At 41.9% G+C, this 5,617-nt stretch overlaps 1 pseudogene; it reads right to left on the reverse strand.

Moving 5' to 3' along the window:
• Positions 1-704: 704 nt before the first annotated feature.
• Positions 705-3,683, reverse strand: LOC119494941 (annotated as a pseudogene).
• Between the last annotated feature and the right edge of the window lie 1,934 nt (positions 3,684-5,617).

Here is a 5,617-nt window from a genome sequence, read left to right on the forward strand (position 1 = left end):
GAAATACATTCTATTTCACCAACTACTTTAAAGTTACCTATAAACATGTACAGTACAGTATATTTGTGATGGTTACCTTATCCACACTTCCTTCAGACCTTTCACAATAAAAGACTTTTCTTGCATTTCCTAATTAGCATGAAAGGCCTTTAAACACCGGGGGTGAGACGAATAAACAACACAAAAATACTCGCCTGCGAATGTTACACTGTATGTCTAGGGCTTTTATTGTGAAAGGTAAGAACGGAAGGAGTAGATCTGGTCTGCGCTGCCTTTGTTAAGGTTGAAAGGAGTACTAAAGTTTGGCGTCCTGGTTCGGACTACGGAGCCGCCATGTTCTTGTTTTATAAATAGAGGAGCAACTTAACTGGTTCTACACTACGTGATTGGTTTATACCTTTATTCAAGCAAAAGTTTAGTAAATCAGCCTTGTTCTTCTGTGTGAAAGCATTCATGACAAAAAACAACAGTTAGAAAAAATATATTGACTTGACTGAATAATGTAGTCCTTTCCTAAACCTAACTATAGAGGTTCTGTTACCTAATCCTAAAGTGTGACGCCGCCAAGGGCTGTGACGCCCTGACACCGCCAAGGGCTGTGACGCCCTGACACCGCCAAGGGCCGTGACGCCGCCAAGGGCCGTGACGGACGTGATGCCGCCAAGAGCCAGGCTGTATTGCTGGGCCCGCTGGACATTCTCATCCTAGTTTGTACATACCGCCCCGGCCCTTGGCCCCTTGGCGGCGTCACTGCTGTACGTGTTGGCTCCCAGGAAGCAGGTGGTGAGCTCCAGGTCCTGTAGCCACAGACAGACCCTGCTGCCCCGAAGTAGCTTCTCTCTTCCGCCACCCGCTGGCACACGCGGTGGAATTTCCTGTCGAAGTTGATGTACAGGTCGTCCTGGACCACATGAAAGATTCTCCCAACCACCTCCTCGTCTTTGGCCGGTCCCCATCTGGATCAGCAGGCACCGGCGGAGCAGTGAGGCAAAGCTCTGCTCCTGGCTGGATGAGGAGCCACTGCCCCCGGGTGTGGAGCTCTCCACCTCCCACCAGAGCTCCGACTGCCAAAGGTCGGAGGCTGCGGCAAAGCTGGATCTGGTCTGTCCGTTGGCTGGTTGCTGCTGGAGTCTGAGCTGAAGGAGTCTCTGGTGAACCTGCATGATTTTGTCTGATTTCGTTCAGAATCTGACATTGGTGGCACCGAAGAATAACTATATAGAAATAGTCAATCTTCTCTCTGATGGTCTCGTTTGCATATGCAGGTCATATAGAGGCATCAGTATTACATTAAGACTGTTCAATAACTAGTCAAAAATTCCTTTTAGTAACTAATTTAGGTCGGCTTTTTCTTTGCAGCTACTGTCTGAAAATATTTGAAAAGGGACAGCAGAACATTCACATCATTTGTGCTTTTCTTTCTGTTTTTCTGCTCTTTGTTTCTGCAAAACCATGTCTGTCTTTCACTAAATTAAAGAAGAGGTTCTTCTGTGTTCCCTCTTTACCACCGCTGTTTACAACTTGTTGTCGCAGAACATTTCAGTCAACATTTTTTACTTCTCCTCTCCCTTTCTCTGTGTGTCTTTTAAGCAGCATCTTTCATTTTTAAAATACAAGATACAATACAGACTCTCATGAATCAAACATGTGGTTACGTGTGTTTATTGGCTGAAAAGGGCTGCAGGCAGACAAAGGACACTGTATACAAGATTACCAAAAGAATGACAATTATGGTCGTTGTTGTTGTTGGGTACATTCAACATGGAAAAAAAATCAAGCTTTATAAGTATTGGTGGATAAAGAAATCCAACAGTTTTTAAACAGAGCGAGCATTAAAAACACGAAAGATGGAGAGAATGTTCATTTGTCATATACAGTTTTAATGTGTCTGTAGCTTATCTGTTTTTTTTTTTTTTCTCAAAGTCTTTTGAGAAAACTGCACCGTCTCACAAGAACATTTTTTTTTTTTCTTTTACTCCCTGGTTTCTTCAGAAGCTCCGGCCTCCCGGCAAGCTGCTTTATCTTAGCGTGTGCAGAACCCTGTGATGTCAGAGGAGAAAACAGGAAGTTAATGATCACGATTCGGCTCCGTCTTATTATCTTCTGGGGACAAAATCTTCAAGGGGTCCACTTTGTAATTTTTCTAAAGTTGATGCCTCGGACATTAATCTTTCACTAGGAGAAGGGAAGTTAAAAGTTACTCTTCTACTTAATCCCAATAATGTCCCACAAAATCCTTGTCTCCGGGCATTTTGTGAGCGGCACTACAAAGTAAATCTCAGTGGAATATAAAACTTCTTGTGGAAATCTTGTGAATGCATAGGCTATGTGTGCACACTCTAACACATTCCAACCTTCTACAGTGAAATCTCTGTTTTGAGAAATAGTTTTTCTGTCACTTTGGCAGAGCAGATGGCTCTAAATATTACACTACGGAGCCTCAGCCTTGGTTGCTATGGAGGAGAAGCCAGTCAGAGCCACAAATCAGAGCAGTAGTGAATTGAAAATGCTTGTTACAGTTGAGAACCAAACCAAGCGCCATAAGCCCGGTTTCCACCGCAGGAACTTTCCCCCGGAACTTTCCCTTTTGAACCTTTTGAGGAACTCATTGCGTTTTGACAGCAGGGACCAGGGTCTAAATTAAGTTCTAAATTAAGCCTTTTTACCTCCAAAAAGACCCTGGTCAGGCGGTAGCACTTTCTGAAAGTACAGGAACTTTCAAGGTGGATTTTGCAGGGATGACCGTCGCTGATTGGTGAAACACACAGCGACGCTGCTTCAACTTGTATACCACTTCTTAAAGGTCCCATATCGTGCTCATTTTCAGGTTCATACTTGTATTTTGTGTTTCTACTAGAATACGTTTACACGCTGTAATGTTAAAAAAAACTTTATTTTCCTTATATTGTCTGTCTGAATATACCTGCATTTACCCTCTGCCTGAAACGCTCCGTTTTAGTGCATTTCAACGGAATTGCGTTGCTAGGCGACAGGAAGTAAACATGGACCCAAACTGTCAGCTGATGTTATTCACATACACTGCAACAGGAAATAAACTAGGACCCATTTAGAATGTTTACATTTAAAACCATGTAGTGGTCTAAATATTGTATATTTGTGACATCACAAATGGACGGCTTGTTTCAAACCCACAATTTCTGAATACGGGCTGCGTGTATTTCTCCGTATATTGAGCGTTTTGATAGTTTAACAGCATTTTTATAGCACTTAAACCTGCTTTTTAATCTAAAGACCTGAAAATCTCACTTTTTACAATATGGGACCTTTAAACAAGGAAGTACTATAGTATCGATTTAGGACCATTTTAGGGCGAGGGGAGAGCATTTCTCTTGACGGAAGACTTTAGATTTCAGAGAGAGAGCGTTCCTATTGGCTATGCTATGGTCATGTGAGCGGTGCTTGGTATTTCCTCAGCAGATCTCAACATGGCTGACGGGGTCACAAACTTTCTCATTTTACAGCTAAATCGTGCACTACAAGATGATTCTGACAACATTTGAGGAGAGAAATAGGCATTAACGTAATAGAATATTGATTCATATTTGATCAGCGCTGCCTAGTTTGACCGTTTGGTCGGAGTTCGCGAGTGATTGACTCATGGCTCTCATATACGGAAGCTGGACGGCAGACTCACATGATTTTTTTCAGATTACCTGTTTCATGTACTCCTTTCAGGATGTAGCGACCGTTTTATAAAAATAACTTTTTTGCATCATATTAGCTCCAACCTCACCTACTGCTGCTGTAAAGGTCCCATGTTGTAAAAAGTGAGATTTTCACATCTTTTATATTATAAAGCAGGTTTAAGTGCTTTATAAATACTGTTAAACTATCAAAACGCTCAGAATAATGAGAAATACACAGAGCTCGTATTCAGAAATTGTGCGTTTGAAACAAGCCGTTAGGATTTCTGTCCATTTGTGATGTCACAAATATACAATATTTAGACCATTACACGGTTTTAAACGTAAACATTCTAAATGTGTCCCAGTTTATTTCCTGTTGCAGTGGATGTGAATAACATTAGCTGACAGGAAGTAAACATGGACCCAAACTGTTGCCTAGCAACGCAATTCCGTTGAAATGCACTAAAATGGAGCGTTTCAGACAGAGGGTGAATACAGGTATATTCAGACAGACAGTATGAGGAAAATAAAGTTTTTTTTGAACATTACAGCATGTAAACATGTTCTAGTAGAAACACAAAATACGATTATGAACCTGAAAATGAGCACGATGGAGACACTGCGACACGGTCATGCCGTGAATGAGAGAAAGAAATGTTATTTTCTGATTGTTTCACGGCGGTTATGTCCTAAAGCACAAATAAATAACCATCAAACACTCAACAGATGATTTACTGTGGAGACAGACGCTCTTAGTTTCATTTTCCTCTGCTGCGAAACCGAACGTTTGTTTTTTTCCAATGTGTTTTTTAGATGAAACGGGCAGCCACACTGAACTCCAGGCTGCAGAGTGTGTTTACTGCTGCGACCACCAGTCATGTTGCTTTTTGCTATGTCAGAGGACTAATTTGTCGAATTTTCACAGGTCTTTAGACCGCGGTGGAAACACAGACAATAGAGGGCTGAGGGAACCTTTAAGTTCCTTGAGAAGTAGTTCCAGGGACTAAAATAGTGGAATAGATTTCTTCGAGAATTTGACTTTGTTTAACCCTCTTGAGGAGAAAAAAATATTCAAAGTTTTCACCTCAGTTTCTATTATTTTAATGTTATGTGTTGTTGTGTGTAGGCGCTCTACACACCAACACACGACACTGCACACTCTACACCTGCAATGTTTTCACATCCCAATTCCCTTTTAATTTATGATATTCAGCAGCCTGCAAAAGGTCAAAGTCAGTATGTGAAACACTCGTTCTGTCCATTCATCAAATCAAATCTCGCAAACACATGGAGCTTGACCTTCATTTCCTGTAAGTTTCTATAGAAAAAACATGATTCACCACATATTTCCATGGCTCTCTGCCAGTGTTGACTGGCAAAATTCCATATGAAGGAAGAAAAATGCTGCAATATTTTACTGACCAGTCATTGGGGAAATGCCAGCGGAAGGCAGATTTGTTATTGCTTATCTGGTCAGCCCGTTCTTATTCTCAGAGCGTCAAATACCAATGCTTTGTCATGGCCGTTGACGTTTGATGCCGCAGCACAAGGTACCGTGTAGCGCCTGTATGAGATCAAGTGTTGACGTAGTTTAAAGAGCTAAAAGACACACTAATGGCAGGCGGGAGAGGAGGTGGATGGGCCCAACAAAGACAAGGCTTTCATCCAGGAGACCGCTGTTCATGTCCAGTGTGTTGAGTTTCACTCTCACGTTACAGTCAGCAGTCATCAGCAACCATGTAGTTCTGTCCTAAACCTAACTATAGTGGTTATGACACCAAAACCTAAAGTGACGCCAATGGGCGTGACAAAGCGGCAGTTTGTGACGAGGTAGGATGAGAACGTTTTGATCTGGTTAGTATAATGCGGTTGATATTAGGCTTCACACTCCACCAAACACATCAAATATGTTGACGTGACAGAAGTGCATATAACGGATTCAGTGTGAACACTGTGTTGTAAGGTGATTT

Source organism: Sebastes umbrosus, chromosome 9, assembly GCF_015220745.1.
Source record: "Sebastes umbrosus isolate fSebUmb1 chromosome 9, fSebUmb1.pri, whole genome shotgun sequence".
Taxonomy (NCBI): Eukaryota; Metazoa; Chordata; class Actinopteri; order Perciformes; family Sebastidae; genus Sebastes; species Sebastes umbrosus.